Here is a 27,037-nt window from a genome sequence, read left to right as displayed (position 1 = left end):
TGTTGGAACTCTTCGATCGTCATTTTTCAATATGGATTGTTGATCTTTCCAAATCATGTTATCTAATGGAGACGCCTATAACCACATCATTTGATGTTGCTTTGGGTCGATTTTTGGTCATCTAAAAGATACTTTCAGTCCTCATTCATTCCTGACTGGAATCGTCGTATTCTTAGACCATTTGGGCATCTCTAAGTGGGATCACAGTCGTCAGTCCTAAATGTTTTCTTCATCTCTTTGTCCGATAGTAACCCTCATAACTCTCCCTTCAGAGTTCGAATTTAGACTTTTTCCAGCTAATTGGAATGGTAGCTTGTCAAGCATCCAAATGGGACCAGAATTGCCTAATTCAGAGACAGTTCGATATCCCAAAAGCACGTTGGAACTCTTCGATCGTCATTTTTCATTATGGATTGTTATTCTATTTAAATTGCACGATCCAATGGATATGCCCATAACTCTATCGTTTGATGTCAGATTGGGTCGATTATTGGTCATCTGAAAGTTACTTTAGTACTCTTTCATTCCTTATTAGAATCGTCGTATTCCGAGACCATTTGCGCATCCGTATGTGGGATCGCAGACGTCGGTCCTGTATGGTTCCTTTATCTATTTGTCCAATAGTAACCATCATAACTCTCTTTAGAGGTCAAATTTAGACTATTTCAGGTCATTGGAAAGGTGACTTGCCAAGCTTCCAAATTGGACGAGAATTGCCTAATTTAGAGACCGTTCGATGTCCCAAAAGCTCGTTGGAACTCTTCGATCATCATTTTTCAGTATGGATTGTTAATCTTTTCCAAATTGTGCAATTCAACGGAGACGCCCATAACTCCATTGTTTGATGTTGGATTGGGTCGATTTTTGCTCATTTAAAAGGTACTTTAGTGCACTTTCATTCTTGACTGGAATCGTCGTATTCTGAGACCATTTGCACATTTGTAAGTGGGATTGCAGTTGTTGTTCCTCTATGGTCACTTCATCTCCTTATCCAATAGTAACCCTCATAACTCTCTTCAGAGGTCGAATTTAGAATATTTTAGGTCATTGGAAAGGTAACTTGTCAAGCTTCCAAATTGGACCAGAATTTCCTAATATTGAGACAATTCAATATCCCAAAAGCACGTTGGAACTCTTCGATCGTCATTTTTCAATAAGGATTGTTAATCTATCCAAATCACGCAATCCATTGGAGATTCCCATAACTCCATCGTTTGATGTCGAATTGGGTCGATGATTGGTCATCTGAAAGGTACTTTAGTGCTCTTTCATTCCTGATTGGAATCGTCGTATTCCGAGACCATTTGCAAATCCGTATTTGGGATCGCAGTCGTCGGTCCTATATGGTTCCGTCATCTCCTTGTCTAATAGTAGCCCTCATAACTCTCTTCAGAGGTTGAATTTAGACTATTTCAGGTCATGGGAAAGGTAACTTGTCAAGTTTCCAGATTGGACCAGAATTGCCTAATTCAGAGACCATTCGATGTCCAAAAGAACGTTGGAACTCTTCGATTGTCATTTTTCAATATGGATTGTTAATGTTTTCCAAATCATGCGATTCAACAGAGACTCCTATAACTCCATCGTTTGATGTCAGATTGGGTAAATTTTTGGTCATTTGAAAGGTACTTTAGTGCACTTTCATTCCTCACTAGAATCGTTGTATTCTGAGGCCATTTGAGCATCCGTAAGTGGGATTGCAGTCATCCGTTCTCTATGGTCACTTCATCTCCTTGTTCAATAGTAACCCTCACTACTCTCTTCATAGGTCAAATTTTAACTATTTTAGGTCATTGGAAACGTAACTAGTCAAGGTTCCAAATTGGACCAGAATTGCCTAATTCAAAGACCGTTCGATGTCCCAAAAGCACATTAGAACTCTTCGATCGTCATTTTACAATATGGATTGTTAATCTTTTCTAAATCGTGCGATTCAACAGAGATGCCCATAACTCCTTCGTTTAATGTCAGATTGGGTCAATTTTTGGTCATTTGAAAGGTACTTTATTGCACTTTCATTCCTGACTGGAATCATCGTATTTTGAGACCATTTGCGTATCCATAAGTGGGATCACAGTCGTCGGTCCTGAATGTTTCCTTCATCTCTTTGTCCGATAGTAACCCTCATAATTCTATCTTTAGAGTTCGAATTTCGACTATTTCCAGCTAACTGGAATGGTCACTTGTCAAGCCACCAAATGGGAATAGAATTGCATAATTCAAAGACAGTTCGATATCCTAAAAGCACGTTGGAACTCTTCGATTGTCATTTTTCAATATGGATTGTTAATCTTTCCAAATTGCGCAATCCAATGGAAATGTCCATAAGTCCATCGTTTGATGTTAGATTGGGTCGATTATTGGTCATATGAAAGGTACTATAGTGCTCTTTCATTCCTGACTGGAATCGTCGTATTCCACGATGATTTGCGCATCCGTATGTGGGATCACAGTCGTTGGTCCTGTATGGTTCCTTCATCTCCTTATCCAATAGTAACCCTCATAACTCTCTTCAGAGGTCGAATTTAGACTATTTCAGGTCATTGAAATGGTAACTTGTCAAGCTTGCAAATGGGACCAGAATTGCCTAATTTAGAGACCGTTCGATGTCCCAATAGCACGTTGGAACTCTCCGATCGTCATTTTTCTATATGGATAGTTAATCTTTCCAAATCGCCTAATGCAATGGAGATGCCCAAAACTCCATCTTTTAATGTCAGATTGGGTCAATTTTTGGTCATCTGAAAGGTACTTTTGTGCTCTTTCATTCCTCACTGGAATCGTCGTATTTCGAGGCCATTTTGGTATCCGTAAGTGGGATCGCAGTCAACAGTCCTAAATGTTTCCTTCATCTAGTTGTCCAACAGTAACCCTCGTAATACTCTCTTCAGAGGTCAAATTTAGACTATGTCAGGTCATTGGAATGGTAACTTGTCAAGCTTCCAAATGGGACCAGAATTGCCTAATTCAGAGATCGTTCGATGCCCTAAAAGCACGTGGGAACTCTGCGATCGTCATTTTTCAATATAGATTGTTCATCTTTCTAAATCGCGTTATCCAACGGAGACGCCCATAACTCCATCGTTTGATGTCAGATTGGGAAGATTTTTAGTGATCAGAAAGTACTTTAATCCTCTTTCATTCCTGACTGGAATCATCGTATTCCTAGGCCATTTGGGCATCCGTAAGAGGGATCACAGTCGTCGGTCCAAAACAATTCCTTCATCTCTTTGTCTGATAGTAACCCTCATAACTCTCTCTTCTAAGTTCGAATTTAGACTATTTCCAAACGGGACCAGCATTGCCTAATTCAGAGAAAGTTCGATATCCCAAAAGCATGTTGGAACTCTTCGATCGTCATTTTTCAATATGAAAATCTTTCCAAATCACGTGATCCAATGGAGATGCCCATAACTCCATCGTTTGATGTCGGATTGGGTCAATTATTGGTGATCTGAAAGGTACTTTAGTGCTCTTTCAATCTTAACTAGAATCGCCGTATTTTGAGACCATTTGCGTATCCAAAAGTGGGATCACAGTCCTCGGTCCTCTTTGGTCACTTCATCTCCTTGTCCAATAATTTCTTTCACAACTCTCTTCAGAGGTCAAATTTAGACTATTTTAGGTCATTGGAAAGGTAACTTGTCAAGCTTCCAAATTTGACCAGAATTGCCTAATTTAGAGACCGTTCGATGTCCCAAAAGCACGTTGGAACTCTTCGATCGTCATTTTTCAATATGGATTGTTAATCTTTCCAAATCGCGTGATCCAATGGAGATGCCCATAACTCCATCATTTGATGTCGGATTGGGTCAATTATTGGTCCTCTGAAGGTACCTTAGTGCTCTTTCATTCCTGACTGGAATCGTCGTATTTTGAGACCATTTGCATATCCGTAAGTGGGATCACAGTCGTCGGTCCTGAATATCTCCTTTATCTCTTTGTCCGATAGTAACCCTCTTAACTCTCTCTTCAGAGTTCGAATTTAAACTACTTCAAGCTAACTGGAAAGGTCACTTGTCAATCCTCCAAATGGGAATAGAATTGCATATTTCAGAGACAGATCGATATCCCAAAAGCACATTGGAACCCTTCGATTGTCATTTTTCAATATGGATTGTTAATCTTTCCAAATCACGCGATCCAATGGAGACGCCCATAACTCCATCATTTGATGTCGGATTGGGTCGATTATTGGTCATAGGAAAGGTACTTTAGTGCTCTTTCATTCTTGACTGGAATCGTCGTATTTTGAGACCATTTGCGCATCGGTATGTAGGATCGCAGTCGTCGGTCCTGTATGGTTCCTTCATCTCCTTGTCCAATAGTAACCCTCATAACTCTCTTCAGAGGTCGAATTTAGACGATTTCAGGTCAGTGAAATGGTAACTTGTCAAGCTTCCAAATGGGACCAGAATTGCCTAATTTAGAGAACGTTCGATGTCCCAAAAGCACGTTGGAACTCTTCGATCGTCATTTTTCTATATGGATAGTTAACCATTCCAAATCACCTGATGCAACATAGATGCCCAAAACTCCATCGTTTGATGTCAGATTGGGTCAATTTTTGGTCATGTAAAAGGTACTTTTGTGCTCTTTCATTCCTCACTGGAATCGTCGTATTTCGAGGCCATTTGGGCATCCGTAAGTGGGATCGAAGTCGTCGGTCTTGAATGTTTCCTTCATCTCATTGTCCAACAATAACCCTTATAACTTTCTCTTTAGATGTCAAATTTAGACTATTTCAGGTAATTGGAATGGTAACTTGTTAAGCTTCCAAATGGGACCAGAATTGCCTAATTCAGAGACCGTTCAATGTCCCAAAAGCACAATGGAACTCTTAGATTGTCATTTTTCAATATGGATAGTTTATCTTTGCAAATTGCGTAATCCAATGGAGACATGCATAGCTTCATCGTTTGATGTCAGATTGGGTCAATTTTTGGTCATCTAAAAGGTACTTTTAGTCCTCCTTCATTCCTAACTGGAATCGTCGTATTCCAAGACCATTTGGGCATCCGTAAGTGGGAGCACAGTCATCGGTCCTAAATGTTTCCTTCATCTCTTGGTCTGATAGTAACCCTCATTACTCTCTCTTCAGAGTTCGAATTTAGACTATTTCCAGCTAATTAGAATGGTAGCTTGTCAAGATTCCAAATTGGATAAGAATTACCTAATTTAGAGACAGTTCGATATCCCAAAAGCATGTTGGAACTCTTCGATCATCATTTTTCAATATGGATTATTAATCTATCCAAATCACGCGATCCAATGGAGATGCCCATAACTCCATTGTTTGATGTCGGATTGGGTTGATTATTGGTCATCTGAAAGGTACTTTAATGCTCTTTCATTCCTGATTGGAATCATCATATTCTGAGACCATTTGCAAATCTGTATTAAGAATCGCAGTCGTCGGTCCTGTATAGTTCCGTCATCTCCTTGTCCAATAATAACCCTCATAACTCTCTTCATAGGTCAAATTTAGACTATTTCAGGTCATTGGAAAGGTAACTTGTCAAGTTTCCAAATTGGACCGGAATTGCCTAATTCACAGACCGTTCGATGTCCCAAAAGCATGTTGGAACTCTTCGATCATCATTTTTCAATATGGATTGTTAATCTTTTCCAAATCACACAATTCAATGGAGACACCCATAACTCCATCGTGTGATGTCGGATTGGGTTGATTTTTGGTCATTTGAATGGTACTTTAGTGCACTTTCATTCCTGACTGGAATCATCGTATTCCGAGACCATTTGCACTTTCGAAAGTGGGATCGCAGTCGTCGGTCCTCTATGGTCACTTCATCTCCTTGTTCAATAGTAACCCTCATAACACACTTCTGAGGTCAAATTTTTACTATTTCAGGTCATTGGAAAGGTAACATGTCAAGCTTCCAAATTGGACAAGAATTGCCTAATTCAGAGACCGTTCGATGTCCCAAAAGCTCATTGGAACTCTTCGATCGTCATTTTGCAATATGGATTGTTAATCTTTTCTAAATCATGCGATTCAATGGAGATGCCCATAACACCTTCGTTTGATGTCGGATTAGGTTGATTTTTAGTCATTTGAAAGGTACTTTAGTGCACTTTCATTCCTGAATGGAATCATCGTATTTTGAGAATATTTGCATATCTGTAAGTGGGATCACAGTCGTTAGTCCTGAATGTTTCCTTCATCTCTTTTTCTGATTGTAACCCTCATAACTCTCGCTTTAGAGTTCGAATTTAGACTATTTCAAGCTAACTGGAAAGGTCACTTGTCAAGCCTCCAAATGAGAACAGAATTGTGTAATTCAGAGACAGTTCGATATCCCAAAAGCACATTGGAACTCTTCGATTGTCATTTTTCAATATGGATTGTTAATGTTGCCAAATTGTGTGATCCAATGGAGACGCCCATAACTCCATCATTTGATGTCGGATTGGGTCAATTATTGGTCATATGAAAGGTACTTTAGTGCACTTTCATTCCTGACTGGAATCGTCGTATTCCGAGACCATTTGCACATCCGTATATAGGATCGCAGTCATCGGTCCTGCATGGTTCCTTCATCTCCTTGTCCAATAGTAACCCTCAAAACTCTCTTCAGAGGTCGAATTTAGACTGTTTCAAGTCATTGAAATGGTAACTTGTCAACCTTCCAAATGGGACCAGAATTGCCTAATTTAGAGACCGTTCGATGTCCCAAAAGAACGTTGGAACTCTTCGATCGTCATTTTTCTATATGGATTGTTGATCTTTCTAAATCGCGTTATGCAACGGAGACACCCATAACTCCATCGTTTAATGTCGGATTGGGTTCTTTGGTCATCTGAAAGGTACATTTAGTCCTCATTCATTCCTAACTGGAATCATCGTATTCCTAGACCATTTGGGCATCCGTAAGAGGGATAACAGTCGTCGGTCCAAAATGTTTCCTTCATCTCTTTGTCCGATAGTAACCCTTATAACTCTCTCTTCAGAGTTCGTATTTAGACTATTTCCAGTTAATTGGAATGGTAGCTTGTCAGGCTTCCAAATGGGACCAGAATTGCCAATTCAAAGACAATTCGATATCCCAAAAGCAGTTGGAACTCTTCGATCGTCATTTTTCAATATTGGTTACAAATCTATCTAAATTGCACAATCCAATAGAGATGCCCATAACTCCATCGTTTAATGTCGGATTGGCTCGATTATTGGTCATCTGAAAGGTACTTTAGTGCTCTTTCATTCCTGATTGGAATCGTCGTATTCCGAGACCATTTGCAAATCCGAATGTTAGATCACAGTCGTTGGTCTTGTATGGTTCCTTCATCTCCTTGTCCAATAGTAACCCTCATAACTCTCTTCAGAGGTTGAATTTAGACTATTTCAGGCCATTGAAAAGGTATTGTGTCAAGCTTCCAAATTGGACCAGAATTGCCAAATTCAGAGACCATTCGTTGTCCCAAAAGCACGTTGGAACTCTTCGATCGTCATTTTTCCATATAGATTGTTAATCTTTTCCAAAACACGCAATTCAATGGAGACGCCCATATCTCCATCGTTTGATGTCGGATTGGGTCGATTTTTGGTCATTCGAAAGTTACTTTAGCGCACTTTCATTCTTGACTGGAATCGTCATATTACGAGACCATTTGCACATCCATAAGTGGGATCGGAGTCGTCGGTCCTCTATGGTCACTTCATCTCCTTCTCCAATAGTAACCCTCATAACTCTCTTCAGAGGTCGAATTTAGACTATTTCAGGTCATTGGAATGGTAACTTGTTAAGCTTCTAAATTGGACAAGAATTGCCTAATTCAAAGACCATTCGATGTCCCTAAAGCACGTTGGAACTCTTCGATCGACATTTTTCAATTTGGATAGTTAATCTTTTCTAAATCACACGATTCAATGGAGACGCCCATAACTACTTCGTTTGTTATCAGATTGGGTTGATTTTTGCTCATTTGAAAGGTACTTTAGTGCACTTTCATTCCTGACTGGAATCATCGTATTTTGAGACCATTTGTGATCCGTAAGTGGGATCGCAGTCGTTGGTCCTGAATGTTTCCTTAATCTCTTTGTCCGATAGTAACCCTCATAGCTCTCTCTTTAGAGTTTGAATTTAGACTATTTCCAGCTAATTGGAAAGGTCACATATCAAGCCTCCAAATGGGAACAGAATTGCATAATTCAGAGGTAGTTCGATATCCCAAAAGCACGTTGGAACTCTTCGATTGTCATTTTTCAATATGGATTATTAATCTATCCAAATTGCGTGATCCAATGAAGACGCCCAAAACTTCATCGTTTGATGTTTGATTATGTCGATTATTGATCATATGAAAGGTACTTAGTGCTCTTTCATTCTTGACTTGAGTTGTTGTATTCTGAGACCATTTGTGCATCCGTATGTGGGATCACAGTCGTCGGTCCTGAATGTTTCCTTAATCTCTTTGTCCGATAGTAACCCTCATAACTCTCTCTTCAGAGTTCAAATTTAGACTATTTCTAGCTAATTGGAAAGGTCACATATCAAGCCTCCAAATGGGAATAGAATTGCGTAATTCAGAGGTAGTTCGATATCCCAAAAGCACGTTGGAACTCTTCGATTGTCATTTTTCAATATGGATTATTAATCTATCTAAATCGCGTGATCCAATGGAGACGCCCAAAACTTCATCATTTGATGTCTGATTGGGTCGATTATTGGTCATATGAAAGGTACTTTAGTGCTCTTTGTCATATTCCAAGACCATTTGCACATCCATATGTAGGATCGTAGTCGTCGGTCCTGTATGGTTCCTTCATCTCCTTATCCAATAGTAACCCTCATAACTCTCTTCAAAGGTCGAATTTAGACGATTTCAGGTCATTGAAATGGTAACTTGTCAAGCTTCCAAATGGGACCAAAATTGCCTAATTTAGAGACCGATCGATGTCCCAAAAGCACATTGGGACTCTTCGATCATCATTTTTCTATATGGATAGTTAATATTCCCAAATCACCTGATGTAACGAAGATGCCCAAAACTCCATCTTTGATGTCAGATTGGGTCAATTTTTGGTCATCTGAAAGGTACTTTTGTGCTCTTTCATTCCTCACTGGAATCATCGTATTCCGAGGCCATTTGGGCATTCATAAGTGGCATCGCAGTCATCGGTCCTGAATGTTTCCCTCATCTCGTTGTCCAACAGTAACCCTCGTAACTCTCTCTTCAGAGGTCAAATTTAGACTTTTTCAGGTAATTGGAATGGTAACTTGTCAAGCTTCCAAATGGGACCAAATTGCTTAATACAGAGACCGTTCGATGTCCCAAAAGCATGTTGGAACGCTTCGATCGTGATTTTTCAATATGGATTGTTGATCTTTCCAAATCGCGTTATCCAACGGAGACGACCATAACTCCATCGTTTGATGTTGGATTGGGTCGATTTTTGGTCATCTGAAAGTACTTTAGTCCTCTTTCATTCCTATCTGGAATCGTCGTATTCCTAGACCATTTGGGCATCCGTAAGAGGGATCACAGTCGTCAGTCCTAAATGTTTCCTTCATCTCTTTGTCCGATAGTAACCCTCATAACTCTCTGTTCCGAGTTCGAATTTAGACTATTTCCAGCAAATTGGAATGGTAGCTTGTCAAGCTTCCAAATGGGACCAGAATTGCCTAATTCAAAGAAAGTTTGATATCCCAAAAGCACGTTGGAACTCTTCGATCGCCATTTTTCAATATGGATTATTAATCTTTCCAAATCGTACAATCCAATGGAGATGTCCATAACTCCATCATTTGATGTCGAATTGGGTCAATTTTTAGTCATTAGAAAGTTACTTTTTAGTGCACTTTCATTCTTGACTGGAATCGTCGTATAACGAGACCATTTGCGCATCCATAAGTGGGATCGCAGTCGTCGGTCCTCTATGGTCACTTCATCTCCTTGTCCAATAGTAACCCTCATAATTCTCTTCAGAGGTCGAATTTAGACTATTTCAGGTCATTGGAAAGGTAACTTGTCAAGCTTCCAAATTGGACAAGAATTGCCTAATTCAGAGACCGTTCGATGTCCCAAAAGCACGTTGGAACTCTTCGATCGTCATTTTTCAATTTGGATTGTTAATCTTTACTAAATCACACGATTCAATGGACACGCCCATAACTACATCATTTGTTGTCGGATTGGGTCGAGTTTTGGTCATTTGAAAGGTACTTTAGTGCACTTTCATTCCTGACTGGAATTGTCGTATTCCGAGACCATTTGCACATCCTTAAGTGGGATTGCAATCATCGTTCCTCTATGGTCACTTCATCTCCTTGTCCAAAAGTAACCCTCATAACTTTGTTCAGAGGTCGAATTTAGACTATTTCAGGTTATTGGAAAGGTAACTTGTCAAGCTTCCAAATTTGACCAGAATTGCCTAATTTAAAGACCGTTCGATGTCCCAAAAGCACGTTGGAACTCTTCGATTGTCATTTTTCAATATGGATTGTTAATCTTTTCCAAATCGCTCGATTCAACAGAGACGCCCATAACTCCTTCATTTTATGTCGGATTGGGCCGATTTTTGGTCATTTGAAAAGTACTTTAGTGCACTTTCATTCTTGATCGGAATCATCATATTCCGAGATCATTTGCGCATCTGTAAGTGGGATCGAAGTCATCAGTCCTCTGTGGTCACTTCATCTCCTTATCCAATAGTAACCCTCATAACTCTCTAGAGAGGTCGAATTTAGACTATTTCAGGTCATTAGAGAGGTAACTTGTCAAGCTTCCAAATTGGACCAAAATTGCCCGATTCAGAGACCGTTCGATGTCCTAAAAGCACGTTGGAACTCTTCGGTCGTCATTTTTCAATATGGATTATTAATCTTTTCCAAATCGCGCGATTCAATGGAGACGCCCATAACTCCATCGTTTGATGTCGAATTGGGTTGATGATTTTTGTTCATTTGAAAGGTACTTTAGTGCACTTTCATTCCTGATTAGAATCGTCGTATTCGGAGACCATTTGCGCATCCATAAGTGGGATCGCAGTCGTCGGTCCTCTATGGTCACTTCATCTCCTTGTCCAATAGTAACCCTCAGAACTCTCTTCAGAGGTCGAATTTAGACTATTTCAGGTCATTGGAAAGGTAACTTGTCAAGCATCCAAATTGGACCAGAATTGCCTAATTCAGAGACCGTTCGATGACCAAAAAGGACGTTTGAACTCTTCGATCATCATTTTGCAATATGGATTGTTAATCTTTTCCAAATCATGCGATTCAATGGAGATGCCCATAACACCTTCATTTAATGTCGGATTGGGTCAATTTTTGGTCATTTAAAAGGTACTTTAGTGCACCTTCATTCCTGACTGGAATCGTCATATTTCGAAACCATGTGCTTATCCGTAAGTGGGATCACAGTCGTTGGTCCTGAATGTTTCCTTCATCTCTTTGTCCGATAGTAACCCTCATAACTCTCTCTTCAGAGTTCTAATTTAGACTATTTCTAGCTAATTGGAAAGGTCACTTGTCAAGCTTCCAAATGGGAACAGAATTGCGTAATTCAGAGACAGTTCGATATCCCAAAAGCACATTGGAACTCTTCGATTGTCATATTTCAATATGGATTGTTAATCTATCCAAATTGCGCGATCCAATGGAAACGCCCATAACTCCATCGTTTGATCCCGGATTGGGTAGATTATTGGTCATATGAAAGGTACTTTAGTGTTCTTTCATTCCTAACTAGAATCGTCGTATTCCGAGACCATTTGTGCATCCGTATGTGGGATCACAGTCGTCAGTCCTGTATGATTCCTTCATCTCCTTGTCCAATAGTAACCCTCATAACTCTCTTCAAAGGTCGAATTTAGACTATTTCAGGTCATTGAAATGGTAACTTGTCAAGCTTCCAATGGGACCAGAATTGCCTAATTTAGAGACCGTTCAATGTCCCAAAAGCACCTTAGAGCTCTTCGATCGTCATTTTTCAATATGGATAGTTAATCTTTCCAAATTGCCCGATCCAATGGAGATGCCTAAAACTCCATCGTTTGATGTCAGATTGGGTCATTTTTTGGTCATATGAAATGTACTTTTGTGCTCTTTCATTCCTCACTGGAATCGTCGTATTCCGAAGCCATTTGGGCATCCATAACTGGGATCGCAGTCGTCGGTCCTGAATGTTACCTTCATCTCATTTTCCAACAGTAACCCTCATAACTCTCTCTTCAGAGGTCAAATTTAGACTATTTCAGGTCGTTGGAATGGTAACTTGACAAGCTTCCAAAAGGGACCAGAATTACCTTCGATCGTCAAGCAACCAAATTGGACTAAAATTGCCTAATTCAGAGACCGTTCGATGACCCAATAGCACGTTGGAACTCTTCGATCGTCATTTTTCAATATGGATTGTTGATCTTTCCAAATCACGTTATCCAATGGAGATGCCCATAACCCCATCGTTTGATGTCAGATTAGGTTGATTTTTGATCATCTGAAAGGTACTTTTAGTCCTCTTTCATTCCTGACTGGAATCGTCGTATTCTTAGACCATTTGGGCATCCATAAGTAGGATCACAGTCGTTGGTCCTAAATATTTCCTTCATCTATTTGTCCGATAGTAACCCTCATAACTCTCTCTTCAGAGTTTGAATTTAGACTTTTTCCAACTAATTAGAATGGTAGCTTGTCAAGCTTCCAAATGGGACCAGAATTGCCTAATTCAGAGACAGTTCGATATCCAAAAAGCACGTTGGAACTCTTCGATCATCATTTTTCATTATGGATTGTTATTCTATCCAAATCACGCGATCCAATGGATATGCCCATAACTCTATCGTTTAATGTCGGATTGGGTCGATTGGTCATCTGAAAGGTACTTTAGTGCTCTTTCATTCCTGGTTGGAATCATCGTATTCCGAGACCATTTGCTCATCCGTATGTGGGATCGCAGTCATCGGTCCTGTCTGGTTCCTTCATCTCCCTGTCCAATAGTAACCCTCATAACTCTCTCCAGAGGTCGAATTTAGAATATTTTAGGTCATTAGAAAGGTGACTTGTCAAGCTTCCAAATTGGACCAGAATTGCCTAATTCAAAGACCGTTCGATGTCCCAAAAGCACGTTGGAACTCTTCGATCGTCATTTTTCAATATGGATTATTGATCTTTCTAAATCACGTTATCCAACGGAGACGCCCATAACCCTCTCGTTTGATGTCGGATTGGATTGATTTTTGGTCATCTAAAAGGTACTTTTAGTCCTCTTTCATTCCTTACTGGAATCATCGTATTCATAGACCATTTGGGCATCTCTAAGTGGGATCACAGTCGTCTTACCTAAATGTTTCCTTCATCTCTTTGTCCGATAGTAACCCTCATAACTCTCCCTTCAGAGTTCGAATTTAGACTTTTTCCAGCTAATTGGAATGGTAGCTTGTCAAGCTTCCAAATGGGACCAAAATTGCCTAATTCAGAGATAGTTCGATATCCCAAAAGCATGTTGGAACTCTTCAATCGTCATTTTTCATTATGGATTGTTATTCTATCCAAATCGCGCGATCCAATGGATATGCCTATAACTCTATCGTTTGATGTTAGATTGGATTGATTATTGGTCATCTGAAAGGTACTTTAGTGCTCTTTCATTCCTGATTAGAATCGTTGTATTCCGAGACCATTTGTGAATCTGTATGTGGGATCGCAGTCGTCGGTCCTGTATGGTTCCTTCATCTCCCTATCCAATAGTAACCATCATAACTATCTTCAGAGGTCAAATTTAGACTATTTCAGGTCATTGGATAGGTGACTTGTCAAGCTTCCAAATTGGACTAGAATTGCCTAATTCAGAGACCGTTCAATGTCCCAAAAGCACGTTGGAACTCTTCGATCGTCATTTTTCAATATGGATTGTTAATCTTTTCCAAATTGCACGATTCAATAGAGACGCCCATAACTCCATTATATGATGTCGGATTGGGTCAATTTTTGGTCATTTGAAAGATACTTTAGTGCACTTTCATTCCTGACTGGAATTGTCGTATTCCGAGACCATTTGCATATCTGTAAGTGGGATTGCAGTCGTCAGTCCTCTATGGTCATTTCATCTCCTTGTCCAATAGTAATCCTCATTACTCTCTTCAGAGGTCGAATTTAGACTATTTCAGGTCATTAGAAAGATAACTTGTCAAGCTTCCAACTTGGACCGGAAGTGCCTAATTCAGAGACAGTTCGATATCCCAAAAGCACGTTGGAACTCTTCAATCTTCATTTTTCAATATGGATTGTTAATCTATCCAAATCATGCAATCCAATGGAGATGCCCATAACCCATCGTTTGATGTCGAATTGGGTCGATTATTGGTCATCTGAAAGGTACATTATTGCTCTTTCATTCCTGATTGGAATCATCGTATTCCGAGACCATTTGCAAATCCGTATTTAGGATCGCAGTCTCGATCCAATATGGTTCCACCATCTCCTTGTCCAATGTAACCCTCATAACTCTCTTCAGAATTTGAATTTAAACTATTTCAGGTCATTAGAAAGGTAACTTGTCAAGTTTCCAAATTGGACCAGAATTGCCTAATTCAGAGACCGTTCGATGTCCAAAAAGCACGTTGGAATTCTTCGATCGTCATTTTTCAATATGGATTATTAATCTTTTCCAAATCATGCGATTTAACGGAGACGCCCATAACTCCATTGTTTGATGTCAGATTGGGTCAATTTTTGGTCATTTGAAAGGTACTTTAGTGTACTTTCATTCTTGACTGGAATCGTCATATTCTGAGACCATTTGCGCATCCGTAAGTGGGATCGCAGTCGTCGGTTCTCTATGGTCACTTCATCTCCTTGTTCAATAGTAATCCTCACTACTCTCTTCAGAGGTCGAATTTTTATTATTTCAGGTCATTGGAAGGGTAACTAGTCAAGGTTCCAAATTGGACCAGAATTGCTTAATTCAGAGACCGTTCGATGTCCCAAAAGTACATTGGAACTCTTCGATCGTCATTTTACAATATGAATTGTTAATCTTTTCTAAATCATGCGATTCAATGGAGAAGCCCATAACTCCTTCGTTTGATGTCGGATTGGGTCGATTTTTAGTCATTTGTAAGGTACTTTAGTGCACTTTCATTCCTGATTGGAATTGTCGTATTTTGAGACCATTTGCGTATCCGTAAGTGGGATCACAATCGTCGGTCCTGAATGTATCCTTCATCTCTTTGTCTGATAGTAACCCTCATAACTCTCTCTTCAGAGTTTGAATTTAGACTACTTCAAGTTAACTGGAAAGGTCGCTTTTCAATCCTCTAAATGGGAATAGAATTGCATAATTCACAGACAGATCGATATCCCAAAAGCACGTTGGAACTCTACGATGGTCAGTTTACAATATGGATTGTTAACTTTTCAAATCGCGTGATCCAATGGAGACGCCCATAACTCCATCATTTGATGTCGGATTGGGTCGATTATTGTTCATATGAAAGGTACTTTAGTGCTCTTTCATTCCTGACTGGAATCGTCATATTCCGAGACCATTTGCGCATCCGTATGTAGGATCACAGTCGTCGGTCCTATATGGTTCCTTCATCTCCTTGTCCAATAGTAACCCTCATAACTCTCTTCAGAGGTCAAATTTATATGATTTTAGGTCATTGAAATGGTAACTTGTCAAGCTTCCAAATGGGACCAGAATTGCCTAATTTAGAGAACGTTCGATGTCCCAAAAGCACATTGGAATTCTTCGGTTGTCATTTTTCCATATGGATAGTTAATATATCCAAATCGAGTGATGCAACGGAGATGCCCAAAACTCCATCGTTTGATGTCAGATTAGGTCAATGTTTGGTCATTTGAAAGGTACTTTTGTGCTCTTTCATTCCTCACTGAAATCGTTGTATTCCGAGGCCATTTGGGCATCCGTAAGTGGGATTGCAGTCGTCGGTCCTGAATGTTTCCTTCATCTCGTTATCTAACAGTAACCCTCATAACTCTCTCTTCAGAGGTCAAATTTAGACTATTTCAAGTCATTAGAATGGTAACTTCTCAACCTTCCAAATGGGACCAAAATTGCCTAATTTAGAGACCGCTCAATGTCCCAAAAGAACATTGGAACTCTTCGATCGTCATTTTTCAATATGGATTGTTGATCTTTCCAAATTGCGTAATCCAATGGAGACGGCCATAGCTCCATCATTTGATGTCGGATTGGGTCAATTTTTGGTCATCTGAAAGGTACTTTTAGTCCTCTTTCATTCTTGACTAGAATCGTCGTATTCCTTGACCATTTGGGGATCCGTAAGTGGGATCGTAGTCGTTGGTCCTAAATGTTTCCTTCATCTCTTAGTCTAATAGTAACCCTCATTACTCTCTCTTCAGAGTTCGAATTTAGACTATTTCTAGCTATTGGAATGGTAGCTTGTCAAGATTCCAAATTGGACCAGAATTGCCTAATTTAGAAACAATTCGATATCCCAAAAGCATGTTGGAACTCTTCGATCGTCATTTTTCAATATGGATTGTTAATCTATCTAAATCACGCGATCCAATGGTGATGACCATAACTCCATCATTTGATGTCGGATTGGGTCAATTATTGGTCATCTAAAAGGTGCTTTATTGCTCTTTCATTCCTGACTGGAATCGTCGTATTCTGAAACCATTTGCTAATCCGTATTTGGGATTGCAGTCGTCGGTCCTGTATAGTTCCGTCATCTCCTTGTCCAATAATAACACTCATAACTCTCTTCAGAGGTCGAATTTAGACTATTTTAGGTCATTAGAAAGGTAACTTGTCAAGTTTCCGAACTGGATCGGAATTGCCTAATTCAGAGATCGTTCGATGTCCCAAAAGCACGCTGGAACTCTTCGATCGTCATTTTTCAATATGGATTGTTAATCTTTTCCAAATCACGTGATTCAATGGAGACACCCATAACTCCATCGTTTGATGTTGGATTGGGTTGATTTTTGGTTATTTGAAAGGTACTTTAGTGCACTTTCATTCCTGACTGGAATCATCGTATTCCGAGACCAATTGCACATCCGTATGTGGGATCGCAGTCGTCGGTCCTATGTGGTTCGTTGATCACCTTGTCCAATAGTAACCCTCATAACTCTCTTCAGAGGTCGAATTTAGACTATTTCACGTCATTGAAATGGTAACTTGTCAAGCTTCTAAATGGGACCAGAATTGCCTCATTCAGAGACCGTTCGATGTCCCAAAAGCTTGTTGGAACTCTTCGATCGTCATTTTGCAATATGGATTGTTAATCTTTTCTAAATCATGCGATTCAAAGGAGATGCCCATAACACATTCGTTTGATGTTGGATTGGGTCAATTTTTAGTCATTTGAAAAGTACTTTAGTGCACTTTCATTCCTGACTAGAATCGTCGTATTCTGAGACCATTTGCGCTTCCGTAAGTGGAATCGCAGTCGTCGGTTCTCTATGGTCCTGAATGTTTCCTTCATCTCTTTGTCCGATAGTAACCCTCATAACTCTCTCTTCAAAGTTCAAATTTAGACTATTTCAAGCTAACTGGAAAGGTCACTTGTCAAGCCTCGAAATGGGAACAGAATTGCGTAATTCAGAGACAATTCGATATCCCAAAAGCACATTGGAACTCTTCGATTGTCATTTTTCAATATGGATTGTTAATATTTCCAAATTGTGTGATCCAATGGAGATGCCCGTAACTCCATCATTTGATGTCGAATTAGGTCGATTATTGGTCATATGAAAAGTACTTTAGTGCTCTTTCAATCCTGACTGGAATCGTCGTATTCCGAGACCATTTGTGCATCCGTGTGTAGGATCGCAGTTGTCGGTCCTGTATGGTTCTTTCATCTCCATGTCCAATAGTAACCCTCATAATCTCTTCAGAGGTCGAATTTAGACTATTTTTGGTCATTGAAATGGTAACTCAGAATTGCCTAATTTAGAGACTATTTGATGCCCAAAAAGAACGTTGGAACTCTTCGATCGTCATTTTTCTATATGGATAGTTAATCTTTTCGAATCGGCTGATCCAACGAAGATGCCCGAAACTCCATCGTTTGATGTCAAATTGGATCAATTTTTGGTCATCTGAAAGGTACTTTTGTGCTCTTTCATTCCTCATTGGAATTGTCGGATTCCGAGACCATTTGCGCATCCGTAAGTGGGATCACAGTCATCAGTCCTGAATGTTTCCTTCATCTCGTAGTCCAACAGTAACCCTCGTAACTCTCTCTTCAAAGGTCGAATTCGGATGCACCTAAGCTTGTATGGAGAGCATTGAGAAAGTAGTCCCACATCTTTTAAGCAAACATGCAATGAATGAAGAGGTGATTAATTGACTATGCATATCCCATACACATTATACTTATGTTAGGAAGGATAAAGGATCTTCTTTGCAAATTATTGATTATTAGCATGCTCTTTCTTCCCACAAGTCAAACAAACATCATCGCCCATAGTGGAGCTCTATATGACCATACAAAAAAGAATTGACATAGTAAATGATCATCTTCCCCATAGTTTCTTCCCTATTAACAATTAAACGGAATTATCATTGTACATATTGTATCACCTATTGGAATTTTTGGTAAACCTCATAAATATTTTCATGTATATCTTCATACATCTTGTTCATTGAAATTAACCTCCACTTAAAAACGTCCATCACAATGAAAAATTAAAAGGCACAATGATGAGTTTGGATCATGAAAAGTAGCATCAATCATATGATGAATTTGGATCGTCGAATAAGCCGAATCATATGAACAATCTGGATCCACTAAATGGCCCAAGCATGTCAATGTTTTTTATCCATTGAAATAGGCCATGTCAAAGGTTTGGATCACTAGAAATGGGTCAAATCATATGAATTTAGATCTTTGTAAAACGAAACATGATTGTTTGAATTGTGTTTCAAACTGAAGAGGGTCCTACAAAATTAACGATCCGGATTACTGACAACCAACCTCAAATATTATGAATAGATGGATAAACTTAACATATCCATTGGGATGAGTCATGGAAAGAGGCTTCAATCATATGATGAGTTTAAATTACTAATAGCAGCATGAATCATATGATGCATTTGGATCGCTGAATGGGCCGAATCATATAACAAGTTCAAATCCATTGAAATGACCAAAGCACATCAAAGGTTTGGATCACTAGAAATGCACCAAATCATATGAACAGTTTGGATCATTTGTAAATTTAGGCCATGAATTGACTTAGCATATCCATTGCCATGGAACATGAAAAGTAGCTTCAATCATATGATGACTTTGGATCATGAAAAGCAACTTCAATCATATGATGAGTGTCAATCACCGAATGAGCTGAATTATATGAAGAATTTGTATCCACTGAATGGCCCAAGCATGTCAATATTTTTTATCCATCAAAATGGCCCATGTCAAAGGTTTGGATCACTAGAAATGGGTTAAATCATATGAATTTAGATCTTTGTGAAAAGAAACATGATTGTTTGAATTTTGTATAGAACTGAAGAGGGTCCTACAAAATTAACGATGTTGATCACTGAGAACCAACCTCAAATATTATGAATTGATAGATCAACATAACATATCCATTGGGATGGGTCATGAAAAGAGGCTTTAATCATATGATGAGTTTAGATCACTAACAGCAACACGAATCATATGATGTGTTTGGATTGTTGAATGGGGTGAATCATATAACAAGTTCAAATCCGCCAAAATGGCCCAAGCATGTCAAAGGTTTGGATCACTAGAAATGGGTCAAATCGTATGAACAGTTTGGATCATTTGTAAAGTTGAAGAGCATCCTACAAATTTTAGGGCATGGATCAACTTAGCACAACCATTGCCATGGATCATGAAAAGCAGCTTCAATCATTTGATGAGTTTGGATCATTAAAAGTAGCATCAATCGTATGATGAGTTTGGGTCGCCGAATGAGCCAAATCATATGAACAATTTGGATCCATTGAATGGCAGCATGTCAATGTTTTTTATCCAACAAAATGGCCCATGTTAAAGGTTTGGATCATTAGAAATGAGCCAAATCAAATTCAAATGAATTTGGATCGTTATAAAAAGAAACCTGAGTGTTTGAATTGTGTATCAGATCGAAGAGTGTCCTACAAAATTAACTGCGTGGATCACTTCGAACCAACCTCAAATATTATGAATAGATGGATCAACCTAACGTATCCATTGGGATGGGTCATGGAAAGAGGCTTCAATCATATGATGAGTTTAGATCACTAACAGCAGCACGAATCATATGATGCATTTGGATCACTGAATGGGCCGAATCATATAACAAGTTCAAATCTGGCGAAATGGCCCAAGCACGTCAAATGTTTGATCCATTGAAATGGCCCAAGCATGTCAAAGGTTTGGATCACTAGAAATGGGCCAAATCATATCAACAGTTTGGATCATTTGTAAAGCTGAAGAGGGTCCTACAAAATTTAGGCCATGGATAAACTTAACATATCCATTGCCATGGATCATGATAAGCAGCTTCAATTATATGATGAGTCATTAAAAACAGCTTCAATTGTATGATTAGTTGGAAAGCCGAATGAACCGAATTGTATGAACAATTTGGATCCAATGAAAGGACCAAGCATGTCACTATTTTTTATCCATCGAAATGGCCCATGTCAAAGGTTTGGATCACTAGAAATGGGCCAAATCATATGAATTTGGATCGTTGTAAAAAGAAACATGATTGTTTGAATTGTGTATAGAACTAAAGAGGGTCTTACAAAATTAACGATGTTGATCACTGAGAACCAACCTCAAATATTTTGAATTGATAGATCAACTTAACATATCCATTGGGATGGGTCATGAAAAGAGGCTTTAATCATATGATGAGTTTCGATCACTAACAGCAGCACAAATCATATGATGCATTTGGATCGCTGAATGGGTCGAATCATATAACAAGTTCAAATCTGGTGAAATGGCCCAAGCACGTCAAAGGTTTGATCCATTGAAATGGCTCAAGCATGTCAAAGGTTTGGATCACTAGAAATGGTCCAAATCATAAGAACAGTTTCGATCATTTGTGAAGCTCAAGAGGTTCTTACAAAATTTAGCACATGGATCAACTTAGCATATCCATTGCCGTGGATCATGAAAAGCAGCTTCAATCATATGATGAGTTTGGATCTTGAAACGTAGCTTCAATCGTATGATGAGTTTTGATTGCCAAATGAGTCGAATAATATGAACAATTTGGATACACTGAATGGCCCAAGCATGTCAATATTTTTTATCCATTGAAATGGCCCATGTCAAAGGTTTGGATCACTAGAAATGGGCCAAATCATATGAATTTGGATCTTTGTAAAAAGAAACATGATTGTTTGAATTGTGTGTCGAACTAAAGAGGGTCCTACAAAATTAACGATGTGGATCACTGACAACCAACCTCAAATATTATGAATTGATGGATCAACTTAACATATCCATTGGGATGGGTCATGGAAAGAGGCTTTGATTCAATCATATGTTGAGTTTAGATCACTAACAGCAACATGAATCATATGTGCATTTGGAAAGCTGAATGGGAAGAATCATATAAGAAGTTCAAATCCGCTGAAATGGCCCAAGCACGTCAAAGGTTTTGATCCATTGAAATGGCCCAAGCATGTCAAAGGTTTGGATCACTAGAAATGGGCCAAATCATATGAACAATTTAGATCATTTGTGAAGCTCAAGAGGGTCCTACAAAATTTAGCACATGGATCAACTTAGCATATCCATTGACAAGGATCATGACAAGCGACTTCAACCATATGATAAGTTTGGATCATGAAAAGCAACTTCAATCATACGATGAGTGTGGATCTCCGAATGATCTGAATCATCTGAACAAATTGGATCCACTAAATGGCCCAAGCATGTCAATATTTTTTATCAATCGAAATTGCCCATATCAAAAGTTTAGATCACTAGAAATGGGTCAAATCATATAAACTTGGATCATTGTAAAAAGAAACCTAACTGTTTGAATTGTGTATCGAACTAAAGAGGGTCCTTGAGTATGAATTTGACTATTCTTCTACTGGAGGTGAATGATATTCGGCATTTAGTGAAGTCGTGTATTGTGTGCTTAGGGTTTAATTAGCTATATGTATAAACTGTCAAACCCTACTAAGATCAAGAGTATCCTAAAATGGAAAAGATTTAGCATGAAATTGTGAAATCCCATAGCACATCTTACAAATTCAGGAGATGGTGAAAACCAAGGAATAGACCCAGCCTAAGAGGAGCCACCAAGAGGTACTGCTTTCTAGTCCACATGAAATATGAATTTTAGTGCTAGTGGAAAAAAGTATATAACTAGAGGACTAATGTGTTATTCCAATGTTGATGCCTAAACAGATACGTTACAGCTAATAACACAGCCCAAGATTGACATTTGTGGGCGAGAACAATGTTTGAGATGAACATGAACTAGCCCAAGAAATACCTTTTTCTTTTTCTTTTTTTACCAACCATTTCTTTTTCTTTTGCTGTTATTTTTTTCATGTAATTGACACAGCTTCTGTTAATGAAAACGAAGGGACTGGGAATGCAAAATCAAGGTAAAGGTAACATACCTTCCTTTGTTGGTGTGTCAGTGACCACACTAGCTTTCCTCGAAACATGATAAAAATATCAATGTATGCCTTGTACCAACATTTTTAGTTTTGCTAACAATGAAATTTGATCTGCATTTCTAGGTTTTGCAAGAAATTCAACAAGTTATCATTTTCTACATCTCTTTCCTCTATAACTAGCCCTGAAAATAAATGAGACTCACCTACCTTGTTGGAGTCTCACCCGTCCCGAAACAACATATTGTTTCTCCCTTGTCACTTCTAATAACACGAACTACCCTTTTCTTCCATGTGTTGTCGTTGTTTAAGCTCTTTCCATACGGATGGCAGAGTGCCACAAAACCCATTTTCACTAAATTCAATCAACTGATAAAAAATTATTGATCACGTCTCTCACTCACTTCTAATGATACTCCATTGTCATAGAATTTCTTATTCCTTTCCCTTTAGATCCACTGGATTATGTCAAATGAAAGCATCCTCGAAATTCTCCCTACTTGATTAAACAACCATTTCATCCACCCACCTAAGACCAAGGCCACTTTTTTGGAGAACCTAACAAATTAAAAAGCACTTGAAGAAGTTCTATATCCCTAGGCATTGTACAAACAAGATATAGGTGATTGAATCAGCACAAACATATGTGATTGGTTTACATTAATGAAAATCAACCCACATATACCATCACTTGGATTACTAAACATCATCCTTGAATATAACTTGTCTTTTAATCAATGAAATGACCTGAAGCATATGAAGGGTATGGGTCAGTAAACATAGGCCAAATCATATGAATGCCTAGGAAGATTGAATAGGGCTCAATCAAACGAATGGTTTGGATCAATGAAATTCAGCCCAAATATATATATAATGATTGGTTTAGATCATTGAAAATCAACCCAAATATATCATCAATTGGATGGATAACTACATGGGAGGCAAGTAACAAAGCAGGGTTAGATCAGCATTCAAATATCACTTCGCTAGGTCCAATGAAAATTACCCAAATCATATGAAGAGCTTAGATCTCTAAATATAGGTCTAATCTGAATGGCTTGAAACATCAAATAGAGGCCTGATCATATGAAGATATGCACAAATGAAAATCAGCCCAATCATACCAACAAGATCAAATAGGGCTCGATTAAACGAATGGTTTGGATCAATGAAAATCAGCCCAATATATATGATTGGTTTAGATCATTGAAAATCAACCCAAATATATCATCAATTGGATTACTAATTATCAGCCTTCGTATATAACTTGGCTTGAATCAAAGAAATGGCCCAAAGCATTTGAAGGGTTTGGATCACTAAACTTTGGCCAAATCATATGAGTGGCTTGGAAAATTGAATAAGGCTCAATCCATCAAATGTTTTGGATCAATGAAAATCAGCCCAAATATATATATGATTGGTTTAGATCATTGAAAATCAACCTAATATATCGTCAATTGGTTTGACCCTCCTAATTAGTGGTTGGTTTTGAACATGAAGCGACTCCAATTCAAGAACTGCTCCCCAACAATTTCTCCCACTGTAAGGTCGTGTTCATTTGCATATGTTTTGGGTCTGCAATAGCTAATCAACTTCTCTCAAATAGGGATTCCACAAACACATTGGATGAAATTAGCCGAAGGTTCCAATAAACCCTTAAGTGCTCACATTTAATTTCAGATTCCTACATCCGTAGTCAAATAGGCAGTTAACAGGGTAGTCAACATCAAATACCAATTAACGAAAAAATTACCAACACAATCTAATATTTAGACAAGATACGCATGTGTGAGCAGGACCAAAATGCAAGAAGAGCATAACTAATCACAATGGATAGAGAATGTAATAAGATTTTCATACCTCAAAACCTAAAACTGTCGGCTTTTCTTCTGCTACTGCCGGTACACAACTCGTATAAGTAATGTAAGTCTGTTTCCCACCCTCCAATGTGAATGAGACATCCAGTAATCCCCTCCATCTCAGATGTCTTAGTGCAGTTGTAGCATGCACTTGTGAATAGATCAAAACAATGTATACCGTAGGTGGATGATAAAGTGTCATGTTTTGAGCTGTAGGTGATCATTCTTGAATTGATAGTTATGAATCTATATGATGTTAGATGGAAATTATGAATGTGGCCAAATCCAACTGCTAGAGTCCCGACGAATCTTATTGTAATATTTTGGGATGTTCTCAACTAAACTTTTATTTTAGATTCATCTAATGCATTGAAAATTAATGAAATTTAATGGAAGATAAAATTTCCACACCATTTTACCAACGAGTAACTAACTGAATAGTAGATAGTACTACTTACTAGCTAAGTATAGTGAAAAGAAAACCACAACACGATATGATGCTACTTGCCCCAAGTACATTTACAACTAGGATGACAAAAATATGAGTGAGATAGTAAAATACCACAGAAGCTTCCAAATCATTGCACTTCTTTACATTGCTCTATTTTAGTAATTGGAATATGCCTCTATAGACAAGGTATGTTGGGTTGTTCTTCAAAATTATTAAACCTAAATGTAGGTAAGAATATCAAAATAAATTAGTTCAGTATGACAAGAATCTAAAAAAAGACAAATTGTAGATGAAGCCAAAAGATTATCAGGTGAAAATAAAAATGAAGCAAATAGATACGATGTTAACAAATGTGTACACGTGATATATAGTGAGCTCAAAAGTTGAATCTATGCGCTGATAGACTTCAAGATCTACCTAAATTTGTGAGCATGAAATTTATCTTTAGAGTTGTTTAACATGTTGCTCTATAATGGGATTCTCACATCGTATATCCCAACCCAGAATGATGCTCCCATGAACAAGCCTTAAGCAAAAGCATGCATACTCTTCAAGAAGTGTGACTCTCTCTCTCTCTCTCTCTCTCTCTCTCTCTCTCTCTCTCTCTCTCTCTCTCTCTCTCTCTCTCTCTCTCTCTCTCTCTCTCTCTCTCTCTCTCTCTCTCTCTCTATATATATATATATATATATATATATATATATATATATCAACGATACTGAGAGAACAATGCCCTTCATGAAAAAATAACAGGAAAAAAAATGCTAAAAATCCAGTTTTCCCAAATTTTTTGGGGATTAGATTCCTAAGAGGACTTGGAAGTTGATTGGAAAATATATATATATATGTGATTTTGGTGGGGAAATCGAGATTAGAGTGAATACCAACCAGAACCCAATTAGTGAGTTTTTTGGTAATTTAAAGTGTTTTTTCCTTGTTTAAGTGGTTTAAAATCAATGGAACCAAGTTACTTATCCATGATTTTGTATCAATACATTATAATTTTTACTTCCATATTGTCTTTAGAATGTATTAGTCGTGTTTACACACTTATCTTATATGATTTGATGATATGAACTCATTTTGGATATAATTGCATCACTTTTCTACAATGTTGTCAAATCGCATAAGTGATCACGTGCGACAGTAGGAAGTTGTGCCCATATGCGATGGCATAACGCATATGTGATCGCACAACCCAATTTTGAAAAACATCAGAAAATTTTAGGAAAAATGGAAAATTTATGAAAAAATATTTAGAAATGCTACAAGTGTAGGGAATTTTTTTTTCAATCTTATTACCAATTGTATATCCCACATCCTTTTTCATTAACAGAAACAAGTGGGTCTCTTCTAGGGAAATGGTGGTGGACAATCAATATTAGGGCCCTATGGATGGAACTTCTTATTACTAAATATGTCAAACAAAGAAATGGTTGACATATCAATAAAGCAAATACGAGACGTGGTTCAAATGTGTGGTCTATGACATAAGTCAATCCTATGCAACTACTTAGACTTGTATCAAGATCGAGAGAAATAGAAAGAGACAAAATCAACTATCAAATTCTATATTTGTAATCAATTATGGGTTCGAGTCTTTAAGAACTAGACCCGGACTCAAAAGGATTCGAGAACTCATGAGATCATACCCAATTAACCAGGTATGGAACTATATAATTCAAACACATTTAATATTCAGGAAAAAAAAAACATCTCCTAAGCCATATGGCATTGTCACGTGTATCTCAAGCAACTTGTTTAGGATGTTCTTCTCATACTTGTCTCATTGTATGGTAACATAACCTAAATTTTAAATAGGTCTAATTTATTGGGCCTTAATCTTGTTAAAATCAGGTCATATTCATGGGTCAGATCCATCGAGTACCCCAAGCTTTGGATACCCATTGACAACCCTACTAGCCCAAGCACGACCTGTTTGATAAATGGGTCAAATTTGGGTCAGGGAGGCAGTATTAATTCATTAAATTAATGGGTCAGCGACTTTCGATTTTAACATGACTTAGACCAAACCTGATTTTATTTTATTTTTTTTGGTATCTAAGTCTAAAACAACAGCTGTATTCTTAAATGGGTCGAGTACAGGGCACCCCTCAACCCAGCCATTTGCACTCCCTCTTTTACTAGAGGACGATTGTTG

General features: G+C 38.3%; 1 long non-coding RNA gene across 1 annotated transcript; it reads right to left on the bottom strand.

The window, feature by feature from the left end:
* Positions 1-22,295: 22,295 nt before the first annotated feature.
* On the bottom strand, positions 22,296-23,099 carry LOC131218353 (uncharacterized). The gene is made up of 2 exons (XR_009157664.1): positions 22,776-23,099; positions 22,296-22,683 (listed from the first exon to the last, which is right to left on the bottom strand). It is a non-coding gene; the product is annotated as an uncharacterized LOC131218353 (long non-coding RNA).
* Positions 23,100-27,037: the final 3,938 nt, after the last annotated feature.

Source organism: Magnolia sinica, chromosome 11 (genome assembly GCF_029962835.1).
Source record: "Magnolia sinica isolate HGM2019 chromosome 11, MsV1, whole genome shotgun sequence".
NCBI classification, from domain to species: Eukaryota; Viridiplantae; Streptophyta; class Magnoliopsida; order Magnoliales; family Magnoliaceae; genus Magnolia; species Magnolia sinica.
This window is presented reverse-complemented; position numbering and strand designations above follow the sequence as displayed.